Raw genomic sequence first — 19982 nt, forward strand, 5'->3', positions numbered from 1 at the left:
GGAAAACTTGGGCAAGTCACTCGCCATCTTTGTACCTCTTTCTATGTAAGATGGAGAAAATCACTCACATTAAAAGGGATCAGCAGAGCTGAGATGCCCAGCTTTGCATGTAACACACATTTGAGGAAGATAGGAAATCCACACAAGAGCTCAGCACAAAAGTCCCTTCCTTCCACAGCCTCCCTCTATTTCCAGAAAAAAACTCACCTCTAGAATGGCACATGTCAAGAAAGCCATGTAATGGTACTATGGCAGCACAAAAAGGAATCTAAAGCCACCCTCACCTTGCATATGAAGAAGACACACCACCTCTTTATACCCCAGTTTCCATGCAGGGACCCAGCAGCCCAAGCTCCATCCTTTCAGACAGGCATGGCTTCACTACCACCTTAGAAAGAGAAATGGCCTCTATCCTGAGTCCCAAGTGCTTGGGACCAAGCTGGGGTGAGACACAAAAGAAAGCCAAGTCTCCTACCGTCGTTGCTACAAGGTAGCTACAGGTTCACCTTAGATGGCACAGCCACTGGGGAAGTCTGCAGCTTTAAGATATATGCCAAGGGGCTCTGAGAACTCTCCCTCTAACCCTGACCTTACTTCAAAGAGTTTCCAAACAATACATCCTCCTGAGAATTGGAGTCTCTGATGGCATTAAAGGCAAAGAATTAACAAGACCTGGAACAACAGCTGACTTGCTTTTGTTTCCATCCTGGCTGTGGACATCCTTTCTCTACAGCAGTGGTAGCCAGGACACTAGGTTAAAAGAAAGGGAACATAGGCAAGTACAGGGATCTTTTTCCCCTTCCTTCACTCATCTTCCTTGACAAACTAAAACACTAGAGTGGTAAGTTTAAGTGGAATTGTTGAGGCTGGAGAGATGGCTTGGTAGTTAAGAGCACTTACCCCTCCCTCTTCCAGAGGACCAGATTTGATTCCCAGTGTCCTTATCGGGCGGCTTATACAAACACCTTTAACTCTGGTTCCAGGGCATCCTATCAACACCCTCCGGCCTCTAAGGGTACACGGCTCAGAGTTATATACACACGAATACACAGCTGAATTAGTAAACATAAATTTAAATGAAAACAGAATCGTCTCTTTTATCTATGTGCCAGACTTTCTACGGATTGCAGATCAAGGGGACAGGCTAATAGAGACATGGGAATTAAAGTTAGCCAAAAAGTGTGTATGTGGAGCTCAATTGACTTAAGGAGTTCAAAAGAATATGGAAATATTTACCTCCTACGAAGATAGGCAGGGGAATCACAGTAGCCATCTACTACAGTGAAGGGTTGACCACTGAAAGGATGTTGACTAACAGTAATTTTTTTCTAAGACCTCCTAAATATACATGCTTGTAAACACCAACTTTTTCCCTCTTTTTCAGGCACACCTAATCTGTAGAAAACCATAAAAATTCACAAGCAACTTAATACTGCCTGGTGTGGTGTGTGTGTGTGTGTGTGTGTGTGTGTGTGTGTGTGGTGTATGTATGTTCATGTGTAGGAGGGAAACTCACTTGTGCCTGCCTCTATATCTCTATGTGCATGAGTATGTAATCCAGAAGCCAGCCTCAGGGACCTGCCTCTGTCACACTACCTTCTTTAAGGCAAGGTCTCTCATTAAACCTGGAGTTAGGTGGGTTAAGGTGCTAGTTAGTGAGCTCTTAGGATGAGACTGTTTCCATACCCCAAACTGTGGTATTATAAATGCATTTTTCATTCCACCTGACTTTCATATAAGTGAGGCATCTGAATTCAGGTCCTTGCACTTATACAAGCAAGCACTTTATCCACTGAGCCATGCCTCTTGCCCAGTGTCCTCTTGATTTTCCCACCCGGCTAATATTTAGCCATTTTGGAATACTAAAAACCTAGGGCACTTTGCTTCAAACACTATAATGGTCAGCCTCAAAGAAAAGACATACACATAAGCTCATCTGGTTTTGTTCCTTCATCTAGGTACAAATAAGAAAATTCAGGTCAAGTGTATGAAATGCTTTCGCGTAATTCCCTTGGGTGGCTCTTTACTATATGGTGGCTTTATTTTTTCATGGTGCTGAAGACAGAAATCAGAGAAGCCATGTATATGGTGACAAGTGTTATACCTGACCTGGGCTATACCTATTCCATCTCTGCTTTTTGCCTTCCAAGGCTGGAATACTTCTCTCTTAGCTATACCTTCTCAAATATATTTAACCTGCTTGGCTCAAACCTATCTGGAACTCAAGTTTCAGGGGGATCCTGTGCCAACTTCTGCCTCTGTAGGCACCAGGCATGAAAGGTACAAGTAGATCTCTAGCATACACATGCAGGCAAAACATTCATACACATAAACTATATAATTAATATATAAATTTAAATATATTACATCTATTCAACCTGTTAATTGGGAAGATAGACCACAGCATGTCATAAACCCACTCCAGGACCAACACTAAACCAACTCTGAGGACCTCAGCTGATACCCACCAAAGGGACCTAGAGGGAACAGCTCCTCCCCACCCCCTGGTCCCCTGCACAGAGTAGCCAACCTGGTCAAAGTCTTGAAAATAGGCTCCAAGAGGAAGAAAGCCTGAGGGCTTACATGTCTGTTTACTTTCTAGACACAAACAAAATTTTAAAAGGAAGCAAGAAAAAGACCACAAAGCCAGGGCTAAAGATTACTTCTTCAGAGCCTAGAGTTCTCCACACAATTGCTACAATATATGGGAGATAACTTCACAACCCAAGCAAACTGGCATTTAACATATTACCAGAACTTGGAAGGTAGAGGCAGGAAGATCAGGAGTTTTAATATACCAATTTTATATATGTGAAACAAGTATTTCTAGAATTTGCAAAACTTCTTTCATCGGAATTTTTAAGTCTTTTTAATCAGAACACTATTAAAATTTTACAAACAGTAATTTCTAAAGTTAGACTTGGCTTTTTAGCCTGTATGTGGCCAAGGGGGTGCCCTGAAGGCTGTAGCAACCACTGAAGCTAGGTGGACAAAGTTTCCAGTGGGGATGGAGCCTGCCTGTGAGAATGAGGCTCGAACTCTGCAGTTCTGGACAGCTGCAGGGAAGGCGGCAATGTCAGAATCGCCCATGCATCATAATGTAGAAACAGACCCTTTGTGGGCATCAGGCTGGAGTAAGGGAAGGCAAGGCAGAGCAGCTGTACTCACAGAAGCCAGTCTCCAAGGGTAGAGGTCCTGGGTCAGAAGGGAAGGTAGAACAAGAAGCCAGGGCTCAGAAGGGAGTGCAGGCAGGGGCAGACAGCTCGCTCTTCGCTCCCTGTGTCTCCGAAATGAAAAGCACTTCGAGGTTTTAGTGGGTGTTTCCCAGGCTCTGGCCAAGTAAGTCCCCATTTGTTGTAATCCAATTCTCGGCCTGATGATGTCAACCACTCAATCCACTTGCTCAGTTTCCACCTCTCTGTCCACAGGAGAGATCCATTTCCTTTGGACAATGAGCCAGAAGGCTGTAACTGCATCCCAAGCCTGTTACGTTTGTCAAACATCCTTCCTTCAATTTTCAATGCTGTGGCCTCAGTGACAAAAGGCTTCCTATGTGGTCAGTCAGTGGCCAGGACTCCCAGTGTAAATCTCTCTGATTCTTAGTCATTGGGGAGACTGTGGCTGCCTGCATGCAGCTGTGCTTCCATTCATTTGTTTGGTATAATGTGCTAACTAGGCAGAAGCCCTCCTCTGTGTCTCCCCATCTCTGCTCCTCTGGCCAGTCCTTCAAGGTGTTTCATTTCTCTCGCTTCCTAGGAGAGCGCTGGGCACAGTATGTATGTGTCCTTATGTTCTTATGAATAAATAAATACACACAGGAAAGACTGGAACACAGCACTGGTCTATTGCCTGGAGAACTGGCTTCAGGTCTTGGCCCTGCCTCAAGCAAGTCACTGGTCTTTAGTTTCATCAGTAAAATGATAACACGGGTGTCTTTCCTATCTGAAATTCCACTGGAAGCGAATGTGTGCAGAGCTTATTATCAAATACATCTTGGAGCATTTTACTCCAGGCTAACAGCCACATGCTCGAGCAGGAAGAAACCCTAGGCCAAGATGCCTGGCCTTCTGGGCTCCTAGGGACCCCTTTATAGTGGAACTAAAACATTTCTCTGTGAGAAAACCCAAAAGAATTCAGTGAAGGAGTCCCAGAGGGCATGAAACACGACAACAAAAATTACTAGATAAGATAAACAAGAGAATTTAACAGTCCTCAGGGACAAGCCAAGCAATGGTTAGGCTAGATAACAAGAATGCTGCATGTGCAGTGTGCTCCGCCAAGGAAGATGTGACTGTGAGAAGCAAGGAGGCCTAGGCAGGTACTGTGAGCACTGTGAAGAGTCAGAGGCAGAATCTGGAGCCTACATCACACACACACCCAGATTCCAAACTCCCTCTCTCAGTTTTCCTAACTTAAAATGAGATGCTAGTGGCTTCATTTTAGAATTATGGAGAAGTGACACAGGGGACAGAGACAGCGGTCATAGCTCATAGGCAGATGCTAGTTCTTATTGTGGCACAGCATTTATTTTTATCCTCACAACACCTCTAGAAGAATTATTATTACTCTCCTTCCTCAATAAGAAAATAAAACAGATGTTATATAATTAGCTTAATGTTACACAGCTTGAAAACAAAAGGGCCCGAACTAGAAACTAAGGTTCTTAACTCCTAGGTCAGAATGAACATCTCACATGTGCCAATGCTATTCTTAAAACACATCCCACCCAGCTGATAACGGAAGCACTTACTAGGTTAGAGGGTGGGCTTACTGGTTTTGTGACCAAAATACTAGGTGGTTTTAAAGCAGCAGAGAAGACCTGTGTACAAGCTACTTTCATGGGGATGGGAAGTTAGGGCTGGAACTCTGCTGGTCACATCACCATTCTTTATGGTCGATGGGGGAGGCTGCGGCCCTTTGTAACTTCATAGGAGTTTTAATTAGTTCTCAGGAAACTCTGATGTTTATCAGGACTCAAGCAAACAGGCTCTTCTTGGGAGGGGGAGTGTGTATTTACCAACCAGAAGACTTTGGACAAGTTGGTGAACTGTGGTGGAATAAAAACCACCAGCTTGAGAGCACAGGAGAGGTGTGAGGTCCTGTAGGCCCTGCCTTCCTCCTACTGTGGATGACCTAGGGCAATCCATCTGTAATCTTGGCTGCCCAATGGAGGATGTGATCATAACTTCCCCCAATACATTTTTTGTGTGTGCTGTATGTGAATACATGTTTGTGTAGGTATGTGTGTACATATGTACACATGTATATGGAGACCAAGGATATATGCTGGGTGAATTCCTCAATCACTTTCCACCTTATTTCTTTTTTAGATGTATTTATTTTACTTTATATATGTAAATGCTTTGCCTACATGCATATATGTGTTCTGTGCCTGTATCTGGATAGGTCAGATGAGAACATTGGATCTCTAGAACTGGAGTTTATGGCTGGCTGTGAGCCACAGTGAGGATGCTGGGAACCTAACTCAGGTCCTCTGTAAGAAGTGCAAGAGCTCTAACCATTGAGCAATCTCTTCTGCCCTTCCACATTATTTTTTGAGGTAGGGTCTCTCACTGAACCTGGAGCTCACTCATTTGGCCAGGCTGGATGGCCAAGGAACTCCAGGGCTCCTCCTGTTTCCACTCCAGCACTGGGCTAACAGATGCATGCAGCCATACCTCACTTCTGTGTGGTGCTAGGGTCTTCTGACTGGCATGGCAGGCACTGTACTGACTGAGACGACCCCCCCCCAGACCCTTCTAGGTTCTTGTGAGAATAAGTGACTGAGACATTCTGTAAGTACAAAACTATTTGACAAAACAACAAAAACCAACCAAACAACAACAACAACAACAAAAGCCAATGTCTTAATAGTAAAGACATGATTTTCTAATTCTGACTGTTTCATGGTTCTCTACTCTGGTGATGACTCAGTAAAGACAGTGGTATGACAAGATAAAAAAGTTGAGTAAGAGGAATTGGAAGAAAGGCACTGGACTTTTCCAGAATATCAGGCTGAGTCCTACACAAAAGCCCTGGGAGAGCTGCTCTGGGGAATTAGGGGTGGGGGGGCTACCTGGAGGGGCTGCAGACTGGCCCATTGTTTAGCTGTGTCTTTATCCCACAAGCACAAGAGGCATCAGGAAATAAGGTCACATTTGTAAGAAAGTTCACTGTACTGACACTACCCTCTATCTTGGAACAAAAATAGTTCATTCACAAAAAATCAGTTTCTTCAGCACATTGCCCCCTGACTCTTGCCTTGTAGATCTGTGGCAGAATGCTAACACCACCAACCTACAGGCACGTTGCACTCATGCTGTCTCACGGCTCTCAACAGTAGAGACACATGTAAACCAGGACCACACACAGCCAAGCCCACACACATGTCATTTCATGTAATCTGAATGTTGATCAGGGGTTCTCATGTAGGACGGGCATGGAAGTAGGGGAGGGATGAGCTTCTCAAAAGCCCAGAAAGGAAGCAGCACAGGCTGCACTCTGACTCAGGGATCTCCAGGCAGGGATAGCCCTGATGCTCTCACACCTCATGCCATTGCCTGTGAAAGGCATCTCCTCATACAGCAGTATGAACCCTCATGTGAGGATGAAAGGGAAGAAAACGAGTGCAGAACTGAGGGGCTCACAGACTCCTTCACAATGAAGCTGCCCTTGCCCCTGCCCTCCCTGGCCTGCAAGGGCTTGTTCTGCCCTCTCAACAAACTCAATGCTGCCTTAGCATCGTCTCCTCTGAGCGGCCTTCATTCCCAGGTGAGTACTGCTCCTTTGCTAGAGTCTTAAGGAGATCTGTTTGAATAATATTTGTATGGATCAAGAGATACCTAGTAGCATAAGAAAACCCATAAACAACAACATTTGTTGGCTGTTCATTATATGCAGGTGACAGTCTTGGTGTCTGTATACATCAGCTCACCAATCCCCACAGAGCTCCTGTGAGGGAGGCAGCAGGACTGTTCCCTGCATTTGCACAGGCCAACTGGGCCATCTGTTCAGTTAGCAATACACTGGTATTTCTTTTGTTTAGTTGGTCCTTGAGGACTGTGTGTGTGTGTGTGTGTGTGTGTGTGTGTGTGTGTGTGTGTGTGTGTGTTTTGGGGTGTTGTGTTGTTGTTTCTCCTAATGGTTTTAGACTGGTTCTCACTCTGTAGCCCAAACTGGCCTGGAACTTGTGGCAATCCTCCTGCCTCAGGCTCCCAAATGTTGCGATTGTAGGCATGTGCCACTACAGCTGGCCAGCTATCTTCTAACAGGAATGTATGCATGAATAGATTCTGGCTATCACTATTCACTTTGTTGATGCAGAGCTAATGTAAACTGCATGCTGTTCTGTCTATTTGTTTTGAGACAGAGTCTCACTAGCTCTGGCTTTCTGGAATTTACTGTGGAGACCAGGCTGGCCTTAAATTCACAGAGATCAGCCTGACAGCACTGAGATTAAAGGCGTGCTCAACTACAATCAGTTGTGCATGCTTATTTTAAAAAAGGGAAAAGTGCACCTTGTACAGCTTGTGCCTGTCAAAGGCAGGCTGCAGATGTGACATTTACAGCTTTCTTCTTTGTTGTGCCACATGGCTACAAAGGCTATGCTTTTGCTAGACAACAGAGAAACATACTGAGATTTACAACTGCAAGGAGAGCTTCTTGCTATTATCTTTCCAATTATAACAACTGCTTATATTAAAAAAATGGTAATCTATAGAACAGGGGGAAAGGCAAGAAAACTGTCAGCCTAGCATGCAGATATAACCAGAGAGCCTCCTAACGTACAGATCTCAGGTTTGAAATCAGAAACGTGAATCATATGGGAAGCAGAGCAGTCAACCCCACAAAAGTCACAAAGACGCCTTCAGTATATTTGCTTGAATTCTGCACATAGGCCATGCTAGCCCTTAACTTTCCAGGGATCAATCTTCTCACTGTGGCTAGTAGGACACATGCCACCACCCCTGGCTTTTTACATGACTTCTGAGGTTTTGAATCCAGGTCCTCACAGTTGGAAAGCAAGCACTTTCCATACTAAGCCACCAGGTAGTATCCTTCCAGGAAACAAAAGGTTTTCCTGAGGCTGTACAACCTACAAGTTTGACAGGTGGCAATTTGGCTACCTTGCCACTGCCATTCTGACTGCCTCACCCTTAGTTCTGATTAATCAGATCCCAGATTAAATGTCACTTTCTTGAGGAGGCCTTGTTTGGAGCCATCTTAGCTCCATGCTCTTAGCATGTACTTGCTGTGTCCTCCTACCAGAGTGGAAAGGCCAAAACATCTCTGATATATCTCTTCCAAGTGCCTCAAATAGCTTTGGCTGGAAACACAAACAGAGAGAGAAACACGGAGGGGGGATAGGGGTGGGGAGATGAAGAAAGGACAATGGAGAGGGAGACACAAGGCAAAAGGGATCTTCATTTTAGAACAATCCTGGGAGTCCAACGTATCACTAATAATAAATCCCAAGGTAAAAAGGGAGGAGATAGGAAAGTACCCTTCAAAATTCTGAGAAGTTTCAAGAGATGGAGGAAGACAGTCTTCAAGCTCAAGAAGAGATCAGAGAGAGCATTGTTGACAGCCACTTAATCTTGCCCAGATCTGAAATCCCAACACTTAGGAAGGTAAGGCTGAAGAATGCTGAGTTCAATGACAACCTAGGTTATACAGTCAAATACCATCTTGTTTAGCTCTGACTAGAAAACTGAATCGGTAAACTAAGTAGAGATCTTTGTTAATAATAAGGGCTGTTAATTATTGCATGCATGATACTAAACATAAAAAAACTGGGTTTTGTTGTTTGTGGGGGTTATTTGGTGTGAGATAGCTCAGTGGTAGGGGGTTTGTGTAGCTACTGTGAAGGCTTGGCTTTGATCCAGGCATCATAAATAAACAAACAGGCCATGGTGGAACATAGTTGCAATCCAAGCACTATGGTAGAGTGGAGGGAGGATCAGAAATTTAAGTCAGTCTTTACCTACATAGTAAGTTTGGGTCCAGCCTATACTATATGAGACTATAAGAAAATAAAAAGACGGGTGACACTAACATAAATGGTTACCTCTGAGTGAGAGGGGCACAGGAGAATGCGGCCTTTCTGGACTCGTAGTTTGTTTTGTTTCTTAAATTGGTCTTAGCCAGACATAGTGGCACACAAGTTTAATCTAAGCACTTTGGAGACAGGTAGGAGAATCTTGGTGAGCTCAAGGCCAGCTTGGTCTACACAAGTTCTAGGTTAGCCAAGGCTACATAATGAGACCCAATCTCAAAAGCAACAACAACAAAACTCATCCATTCATTCAGTTATGTCTTAGCTGTCTTTTACTATCAGTTATTACAATCAGCGTTCAGCAGGTCCTTTTGCTACTGTCAATGTCTATACAGCCAATGGAACTTCAAGATCAGAATCCTCAGTCACCTAAGGGATGTTAACTACTGCTGTTCCTGCCACTTCACTATGTACATTCCTAGTTCTAATTGTCATGACAATTTCCCATGGACCCCCGTCTGACATCATCACACCTCTCCTTCACATTCTGCTACTTTGGTAGAATCCAGAAAGTAATTTCATGTAAAATTTCTCATCAAATTTATAAAAACGGGAGTGAGGACTATCCTCGTTTGAAAAAGAATAAAAAGGTAAATAATTTGCTCAAGAATTCATATTCCCGGATCCCTTATCTAGTTTTCTTTCTACCAGACTTTATCACCTGCAGCAACCCTTCCCGGGCATTTGACTCACAGCCACTGTAAATGGATACAGCTGAAGAAAGACAAGAGAAGGCAGAGACCATAGAGAAGAAACACAAAGGAAACAGAGTAATCAACCATGGAATGTCCTCAGTTGCTCTGTCAGCATTCTGTATGAGTCTTGAAGGGGCTCTGGAAATACCAGCAGCCAGAACCTGGCATATACACCAACTGTTGGTACAGACAGCTCAGAGCTCTTCTGATAACTGGTGTCACTTTTGTTGGTTCCAAAAGAAACAGCCATGCACACGCCTCTGCTATGAAAGACGCTGCCTGTGCCTCCGCAATCTGCTTTAGTCTAGCCACGTGGCCCAGGGCTTTTCATTTCTGCCAATAATCTTGGCTAGGGCTGGTCTAGAGCAGCGGTAAGGTAACAAAACCCCATAACAGGAGGGGCCAGAGCGAAGCCCTATGTGTGCATGTAAAGGGGTAAACACCTGACCCGGTCACTTAAACCTGACAGAAGCTGGTGTCTCCACCAGCAGACAGAGGCAGGATTTGAGTGCAGAGCACTGAGGGGCCGATTCTGCTCCCAGCTTGTTCTGGCATGTGCATAATAGCCAAACAGCAGCTAGGGGAAGAGGCTGTTTACTTGAGTTCAAACTATTTATAGCGTCAGCAATCTGCACATATTTGGATGACAAATCTCTGGGATTCAAGTGAGCCGAGCTTTGCTCCTGGACAATTTCAACAAACACATTCCCTCCCCACGCCACCCCCGAGTTCCCCAACATGTGTTGCCCTCAGGATGTCTAACTTGAGTTGCTGAGCTTCTAAAGATCATAAAAAGAAATCACATTTCAAGAGCATGTGACTTTTAATTCACCTATCTATGAGTTTGAAATACATAATATTTCCTTTAAGGCTTAGATAATAATTCCCAATCCATACACATTCTTTAATAGTATCCAAAGATCCCAACAGTATCTGAATGACTATAATCAGCATGTTCTGTGTTGCTATAATGCTCAAGACCTACACAAAGAACATTTCTTATGACACAGTTTGTGTAGGAGGATAAAGGTTTTCAGAAGTGATCTACAAATATGTAACTACATATATCTGCCAAACAAACAGCAGAAGCATTCAGTCAGTACAGGATTGGCAAGGCCCCTGGAGCTCACTGCATGCCATATAGGACAAAGGTGGGCTGCAACAAAAGGCAGACAGAACCTTCTGCAGCTTTAACTCAGAACAGCATGGACAATAAGTCTGGGAAAACTAGCTACCTCTAAAAACTGCTTTGCTTTTAGAACTAGGCATCATCTAACTCGGAAGCAAGAATTGTTAGGTCCAGATGCAGGTGGCTATTTATGTTGGAGGCTTGCAGTGCTGTCACACAATACATCCACCAAAAGGAAGCTGCCGATAAGTGAGAAGACATCAAGTGTGAGGAGTGAAGCTGGGCAGGCAGTGTATGGAGAGAACAAGCTCGTCTTTGAAAGGACTGACCTGTTTTCTAAACACTCACTAGGAGACAAATGAAAAGGTGCAAGCAAATGTAGAATTTTTGTTACTTTTTGTTTTGAAATAGTACCTTACTACACAGCCCTGGCTAACCTGAAGCTGACTGTGCAGAGCAGTGTGGCCTCAGACCTGTGACATTCCTTCTGCCTCAGCCTCCTCCAGGATGCTGAGATTAAGGTATGTGTCCCCATGACCAGTTTATACTTACTTTAATGCAGAGGATGAGACCCAGGTCCTCAGGCAGCTAGGTAAATGTTCTACTATTTGCAGCACAAGCTTTTAATGCGCATTTCTTGGCCAAGTCATTCTCAGTGTGGAAATTTATCACACAAAGATAACCAGACAAGAACCTTAAGCATCCATCAGTGTTTATAAAGCACAGTAGATAAAATGTTTACAAAGTTAGCATCAGAGACATGTTTACTACTGACTGGTAAAAAAAAAAATAGAGACCTCATCTCAGAGAGTCAAGATTAACTGAGACAATCTGAAGTACCCAGTTCATAGTTTATGATTTATTCACCTCTATGGAAGGAAGGAAGGAAGGAAGGAAGGAAGGAAGGAAGGAAGGAAGGAAGGAAGGACCCATCTATGCACTCACTATATGCAGAATTGCTAAATAAGGACATCTCTGGTCAGCTGGTTGCACGAGGCATTCATTAAATTATGTATTTCCGCAAGACCTTAATTTATATCAAGTGCATATTAAGGCTATAGCTATGAAAGAATAAGACATTACTCTTTAAGACAAGAGGGCGGGTGAAGGTGGAACTTGGGGGCAGAGCAGTTGCCCATTATCCACACAGCTCTGGGTTCAATCTCTAACATCACAAAAGGAAACAAAAAAAAAAAAAAAAAAAAAAAAAAAAAAAAAAAAAATGGAAAGACTAAAACTAAAGCAACTTTAGCAGAGGAGAAATCATTTGGGCACAGTAATGAGAACTGGCTTAGTAGCTCTCAAAACATAACCCAGTTCTTAGCCAGGTGGTGGTGGCACACATCTTTAATCACAGTACTTGGGAGACAAAAGCAGGTAGATCTCTGGGTTTGATGATGTGTTGGTCTATATAGTGAGTTCCAGAGTGGCCAAGGCTACACAGAGAAACCCTGATTAAAACAAAAAACAAAACAACAACAACAACAACAACAACAACAACAAAACAACAACAAAGAAAACCCATACCACACAGTTCCTTCTGGGACTCAAGAGACCAACTGGTCAATGAGTGGTGAGGGCTCCTTCTCAAGGCTAACCACCAAAACTCAATTCCCAGGACTCCCATGGTAGGAGAGAATCTACTCCCTCAGGCTGTTCTCTGTTACACACACACAGGTTAAAAAATTCTTTTGTTCTAGGTAAAAACAAGATCTCAGAAGTATTTACAGCTCCTATCCACTGGGAGGGCTGACATGCAAAGTAACAAAGAACATTACTCTAAAAATAAAACCACCTAGGGGATTTATTAGAATGGTCTCATAAGATTCAAGAAGATATTTTATATACACACACACACACACACACACACACACAAGAAAGAAGCTCTTTATAATCATGTCTGCCTGCTAAACAGGCTTCAGTCAAATAGCTGGATCTCATGGTTAAGCACCATTTGAGTTCAGCTCTGCAAAATATAAGAGAAATAAAAGCTGCAGCTTTCAAAGAAGGACCCAGAAGGAAGAACTAGGGTTCCAGGGTCAATCTGTGATTATAAACAAGAGCGTGAATAAGAAGCCGTAAGGATGGCAGAAAGTTAGGGTCCTCAAAAATTACCAATCAAAAATCCTTTCAGTGCTATATAATAAATGTGTTCTCTGTTCTTGATGAAAATTGGGGGAGGAAGATAGCTTCAACTCAGAGCTGACACTCTGAGAATCAGAGAAAGGTGGTAAGGAGCATGCTTCATTTGGAGTGCTTACTTACACTGCAGCTTCACCCCCAAAACTGACAAGAAAAGAAGAGAAAGAAGGGGTAGGGAAGAAGGAAGTGTAAGGAAAAAGAAACAGAAGAGACTGAAGTGACCTAAAGAAGCACATGCTACATTTTCTCCAGGAAATCTATAGAATCCTGGGGAAACTTGTGGCTTCTGCAAGGCATGACACCAAGAGTATAGATCTCAAAGTGCTGGGGTACCTGAATCATAAGTTTTTTTTTTCCAGTTATTTGTTTAGTTTTGAGATAGAGTCTCATATAGTCCAGGCTGGCCTTAAATTTGTTACATACCTGAAGATGGCCTTGTTCTTCTAATGCTAGGATTGCAGTCATGGCCTTCCACAGCCCACTTATTCAGTGTTAGAAAACAAATCCAGAACTTTTCGAATGTTAGGTAAGTACTCTACCAACTAGCTACATCCCAGCCCTTGGCTAATGATCTAAAAATGGAGTTCAAGGGATAAACACGTGATGGTCAAATTCTGATCTTCAACTTGACTGGATTCAGATTTAACTGGGTGATGATCGAAGCTCACTCACTGCGCTTGCGCGAGCACACACACACACACACACACGTGTGCATGTGTGTATGTGTGTGTGTGTGTGTGTGTGTGTGCGCGCGCGCACATTTTCAGAGACAGTTAGATCTTGAGGACTTTGACCTCATGAATGGTTTAATCCTTTGATGGATTTTCATATGATAGCATTACTCCGAGTAGATGAAAGGTAGGGGTGGGGCTAGTTGGAACTAGGTCAATGAGAGCATGATCTTGAGACTGCATCTTGCCCTGGCCATTTCCTGTATTCCCCTCTGTTTCCTGTGTGCTAAGAATAGCTAACCTCTGCCACACACTCCTACCATCACCAGGTTCTGCCCAAGTGCAAAAGGCCAAGTGACCACGGATTGAGCTCCTGAAACTCTGAAACCCTTCTTCCCTAATGGCTAATTATTCATGTCAGTTATTTAATCCTGTGACATCAAGGCAACTACTATGCTCCAATGTACAAAAATACACTAATGACACTCCTCCATATTAGTGAAACACTTTCTTACTTTGCAGCGGTCCCTGTATAGTATGTCTCCCTTTGGGAATTTATAGAAAATGTATGTTTTCAAATCTTTCCTTCAAGGAATCAATGGAATCTGACAATCACCTTCAGATTTGTCAGAGATCACATCCAGGGACTCTCAGATTCTTAGGAAAACGACAACAGTGTTGATAGATATTGCTTGTTGTTGGTAACAGGTACCAAGCCACTTGCAGTGTATACAAAAGGCACCACAATACCACAATCTCCATTCCTTCATTTATAAATGTGTGCTAGTGCCAGGTATACCAAATCCCAAAAACATCAGATACATGCAGTGCGACCACTTACGGGGTTAACAATGAACTGAGGGAAACAGCAGAACAAACACAATGGCAAACAATATGGAAGGATGTATCAGAGCACCTCATAGGAATGACCTCACCCCTCCATTTCCTCTTTGGCTCCAGAATGTACTAGCTACAAAACAGGTGGAAATGATTGACAGGAATACTGAACAGAAAAGAAAGCAATAAGCAGTCCAGAGACTATGGTGTGTGGGACGTAAAACCATGCCAGGAAGTTTGATAAGGTAGAGCAGGCCCAGACCCAGGACTCAGTGGGCACACACCTGAGGCTTAAGTGACTCCCAGCTCCCTGACAGACTCCTGACTTAGAACACATGCCAAGCTTCTCACATAGAAGAAACATGTCCTATGGGCATGTAGGCTGTAGACAGTTCTCCATGTTAATGAAGTACCTAGAAGCTCAGAGGGCCAATAAACTTCCCTTCCCAGTTTTGCGAATAACTCCCTGCAAAAGGTATTTCATCTCAGATGCACCCTGTGAAGTGGGGTATGGTTTTATGAATCCATGTTCTTTCTGCCATGACAAGAAACTGTTTAGAACCAGACTGTCTCTTTTCATTAAGATCCACCATGGGGAGCCATGAAGGCTTTCACCTACAAAGCCACAGCCAAATCTCCCGTAGAAGGCCTCACTGAGCTCCCAGCCAGCCACAACTGCCACAAAGCCTGCCTCTGTCAAGCTAAGGACAATCATCCCATGGGACAGGCTGGAGTTTCCCTTCCTCCCCCCCCCCCCAGGCTAGATGCTGTCCCCAGCCCACAATTCTGCAATTCTATTCTCTGCTCTTCCTCAACTCCCTGTGGCACCTGGATGTCCAAGAGTCAGAGAATCCTATGACCCCGGCCATGTCGCAGGCCTGGGGACCCCTGAGCCAGCTCTGGCTTTCCTGAATCTCAGACTTTGCTTTCCCACTCCAGGAGCTGTGCCTTGGTGCTTCCCTAAGGCCCAGCACCTACCCCAGCAGTGGCATGGTGGAACTCCCTGTGGCAGGGCAGATGCAGACCTACAACCCTACAATGCTGCCACTGTTAAATACCCAGCCTTCTCTCCCTGTAGATTCTGTCTACTTAAGAATATCTCAAAACAAGAATAAGAATAGGTTTCTTGGGACTGACAAGCTGAATCAGTCCATAAAGTGCTTGCTGCACAAGCAAAGAGGCCTGAATTTAGATCCCAACATTAACCTTTTAAGAAGCCAGGGGTACGAGTGATGGCAATCCTAGTGCTGGGGTAGATCCAGGATGGCCTTGAATGAATAGTGATCCTCTGCTTCTGCCTCCCAGTGCTAGGATCAAACCGTGTGCTAACAGACTCAGATATTCTGTTAAGTGGTACTTCAGGGAAAAGGAATTTGGGGGTGGAGAGATGGCTCGAGTTAAGAGGACTTGCTGCTCTTGTGGAAGACTCAGGTTCAGTTCTTGGCACCCTCATAGTGGCTTACAAGTGTCCAGAGCCCTATTCCTGTGGACTGAACAGTTTCTGTCTTTCCTGGGTACACGCCGGGGGAGGGAGTATGCACACACATACACAATCTAAAGCTGCATGTCTTCTAAACCAAAGACATCAAGTTAACCGACTAATAGAAAATTTTTTGAGGTTTATATGTATTTGATGTTTTGCCTGCATGTATGTCTGTGTGTCTGACTCTGAGGGAGGCCAGAAGTGCGTGTCTGATCCCCTGGAACTAGAGTTTCAAATGGTTGTTAGGCACCATGTTAGGGTTGGGAATCTAACCTGGGATCCCTGGAAGAACAATCAGTACTTTTCGGGGGAGGGAGGGTGAAACAGGGTTTCTCTGTGCAGCCCTGGCTATCCTAGAACTCTGTAAACCAGGCTGGCCTCAAACTAAAAGATTCCCGTCTCTTACAGGTGCGTGCCACCACCGACCAGCTCCAGTCAGTACTCTTAACTACTGAGCCATCTTTCTAGCCCTATCTTTTTAAGTTTTAATAATATATTAACTACTGTGTTGGTGTTTATGTATGTGTGTGCAGACATTTATGTGTGGAAGCCAAAGACAACAGGTGTATATACGTGGAAGCCAGTGGACAACTTTTGAGAGTTTTCTCTTTCCACTCTGTGGATCCCAGAGATCGAACTCAGTTTTTGGCAGCAAGCACCTTTACCTACTGAGCCACCTCCTCTGCCCAAGAGAACACTTTAAGGATTACACATGGAGCTAAAGAGATAATCCATTGCCTAGATGGTGAGAAGCATGGCAGTGTGGTACAGGCTGGTGTGGCACTGGAGAAGGAGTGGAGAGTTCTATATCCTGATCCATGGGTCATGGGCTGTGGGAGGGCAGAGAGAGAAAAAGCACCTGCAATGGGCTTTTAAGACCCCAAAACCTACCCCAAATGGCATACTTCCTCCAACAAGGCATCAGTTCCTAATTCTCATCTTTCCGATGGTGCCATTCTCTAGAGACTAAGCATTCAAACATATGAGCCTGTGAGACCATTCTTATTCCATCCACTACACATGCACTCACTATATGGTCCTGCTGGCCTGGAACACTTTGTAGACCAGGCTGGCCTTAAACCCACAGAGATTCACCTGCCTCTGCTTCCTAAGCGCTGGGAATTAAAGCGGTACATATATAAAGTTTTTTTTTTAATGTTCCTTTGGGCAATATATGCCTGTGTGTTATAAGCATGTGCATACTCTGACATAAATGAAAGGTTTATATTAGAGTTATCTGTAATACAATACAATGGAAACACATCTGGCTACAACAACTATGGAGAGACACATGCTGCAAGTATCCTCTAACCCATTTCTAGATGCTGTTCCTAGACTCCACACTCCTCTGGCCCAGTCCTAGGGTGTTCTGCCCAGTCTGTGCCTTGCAATGCATATAAACAAGAAACAAGCTGAGCTAGGCATAGTGACACACACCATAAACTCAGCTCCTGGGAGGCAGAGGCAGGAGGATGTCAGATTTGAGGTCAGCCTGGGCTATACAATGAGTCCTTGTCTCAAAACAAAACAGAAAGGAAACACAAGGCACACAAAGTGAGAAGGAAGCAGAGTCCTTGCCTCCAGCCCAGACTCAGGCTGCTCTGGAAGGAAGAACCAGACACGCACGAGGGGAAAAAGGGGGAAGGGCAGAGTAGGTCCTGGAAAAAGAAAAGGAAAAGGATGTCCAGGGGCTGGAGAGATGGCTCAGTAGTTAAGAGCACTGACTGCTCTTCCAGAGGTCCTGAGTTCAAATCCCAGAAACCACATGGTGGCTCACAACCATCTGTAATGGGATATGATGCCCTCTTCTAGTGTGCCTGAAGACAGCTACAGTGTATTTATACATAGTAAATAAATAAACAAATAAATAGTTTTTTTTTTTTTTTTAAGGAAAAAAAAAAAAGGTCTAGAAAAGAGAGGTAGAACAGTACAAAGGGTAAGAGGGAAACAGCCAATAGGCTCCCAAGCCGGAGACATACCCTGAGGAGTGTTGAGCCAAGGGGAAGAGGCACTCTAGATACTTAGCTTCAAGGCCAATGCACAACTAGTTCTATACTAACATCAAAACCTAAGGAGTCTCCCAGGCTTTGAAGAAACGGGAACTTCTTAAAATTCAGTTATTTCATAGTGTTTTTAAAATAAGTTTTTGTTGTTGGTATTTTTTAAGACAAAAAGAAAATTGAATAGTCCTGTATCTTTCAATGTATTTAAATGTGTGTTTGATTAATTTTAATAGAAACTGAAAGACTTCCTAAGCCAGGCACAGTGATGCACACTTACAATCCTAGTTATTGGACGGTGGAGAAGGGTAAGAAGTTCAAGGATTGAACTTGGCCTTGGCAACATAGGAATTCAAGGAGTTCAGGATCAGCTTGGGCAACTCTGTTTCAAAATGTGTGTGCGTGTGTGTGTGTGTGTGTGTGTGTGTGTGTGTGTGCGCGCACACGAGAGTGCTCGAGAATGCTGGCACATGCTAATAACATTTAGGATAAATGCTATAACCCTCCCTTCTTTAAGAATAACAATAAAGAAATACTACTTTTAAAAAATGACAAATCAAGCTGTCTCCTTCCTAAGAACATATTTTGATAATTTAAAAATTAAAGAAAAAAAGGAAGGAAGGAGAAAGAGAGGGAGGAGAAAGGAAAGAAGGAGGAAGAGAGGGAGAAGAAAGGAAGGAAGAAGAGGGAGAAGGGAGAGAGGAAGAAAAGATGATGAAGACGAAGAGGACGACAACGATAGACTGACTAGAGCTGGTGTAGTTCAGGGGTGCAGAGCCCTTGTCTGCAAGGTCTGGGATTCAACCCCAGTAGAATTGGAAAGTGGAAAATGTTTTCCACTAGAGAATGGAAAACATTAACAAAAATAGCAGAGCAATATGTTAATGATTTCTGGTTCTACATCAAAACCCCTCATCTTAAAACAGAACACTCAAATGATGCCTAACTTCAATAAATGTACAGCTCAAAACCGAACATGTTTGTACACTGGAAAAGGAAGAAAGTCTCAGACGGCAGAAACAACCAAACCCATGGTGATTTTTGTCTGCTTTGTCAATGGAGTGGAGAGGAAATCCCATCTCTGTACTTAGTTTCTCCCTGTCCACTCTTAGAGGACCCTTTTCTTTTGGTTTTTGTTTTACTTTGGTGTGTGTGTGTAAATCATGGCAAATGTGTGAAGGTCAGAGGGTAACTTGAGGGGGTTGGTTCCAGCCTTCTAATGTAGACACTGGGACTGAACTCAGTTCTTGAGCTAAGTACAGAAAGTGCTTCTGGCCACTGAATATTTCAAGAGCTTCCATATTTTTGAAACTTTCTTCAAAATGGAGGCTCTGTGGAAGCTTTTCAGGGACACCTGAAAGGACTAGTCTGATGTACTTAGGCTCCTACAAAGTATTGAGGGATTTGTCCTCAAAACACTGACCAAGAGCCAAGAGGCTGGTGTGCTCCTAGGCAAGAATCCCTGCCTATGCAGCAGCAACAGCCCCTCCAGCTCAGCCCTGTTCCCTATGGTCATGTTTCAGCTAGCAGTTAGTAGTAAGGTAGAGTTCCTTCCCAGTAGCCTTGCATCAGGTTAAGTCTGGGCTGCCGGTTCCATGGTTGCTCGCGTAGTTGCCATGAGCTTTCTGTCATAAATAAGCTTTACTCAGGTTAATGAAATTTCCTACTTACTGACTGGCCTCAGTTTTCTTTGTGACCTGACCTGTGTATATATCTGTGTTCAGCATAACACTCACTGTCCTTTCTGTCACCTCAGCTCCCTTCAGTTCCCCACAAAGCAAGCTCTTCCCCTCCCCCACTTCAAGGCTGCCAGTTATGACTTTTTTAAAATCTTGTACTTTCTTCAGTCATCTTACCCCTGTCGATACCCTGTTTTCTAGTTAACCCCCTACTGGCCCGTCAGTCTTAGCTTCTGTGCCTTCTCCTCTAGGAAGCCTCATTCCCTTACTTCAGCAACATAGGAAAGCACA

General features: G+C 43.9%; 1 protein-coding gene across 4 annotated transcripts in view; it reads right to left on the minus strand.

Moving 5' to 3' along the window:
- Positions 1-19982, minus strand: part of PKIG (cAMP-dependent protein kinase inhibitor gamma) — a 67063-nt gene that overhangs the window by 30424 nt on the left and 16657 nt on the right. The window contains exon 1 of one of the 4 annotated variants that reach the window (XM_080925192.1): positions 3169-3256. The exons of the other annotated variants lie outside the window; for them this stretch is intronic. The gene's annotated coding sequence lies outside the window, so the exon portion shown is untranslated. Of the gene's footprint in view, positions 1-3168; positions 3257-19982 lie in introns of those variants that run through there. 4 annotated transcript variants of the gene reach the window in all.

This window comes from Micromys minutus, assembly GCF_963924665.1.
Source record: "Micromys minutus genome assembly, chromosome: 11".
In the NCBI taxonomy this organism is placed as follows: Eukaryota; Metazoa; Chordata; class Mammalia; order Rodentia; family Muridae; genus Micromys; species Micromys minutus.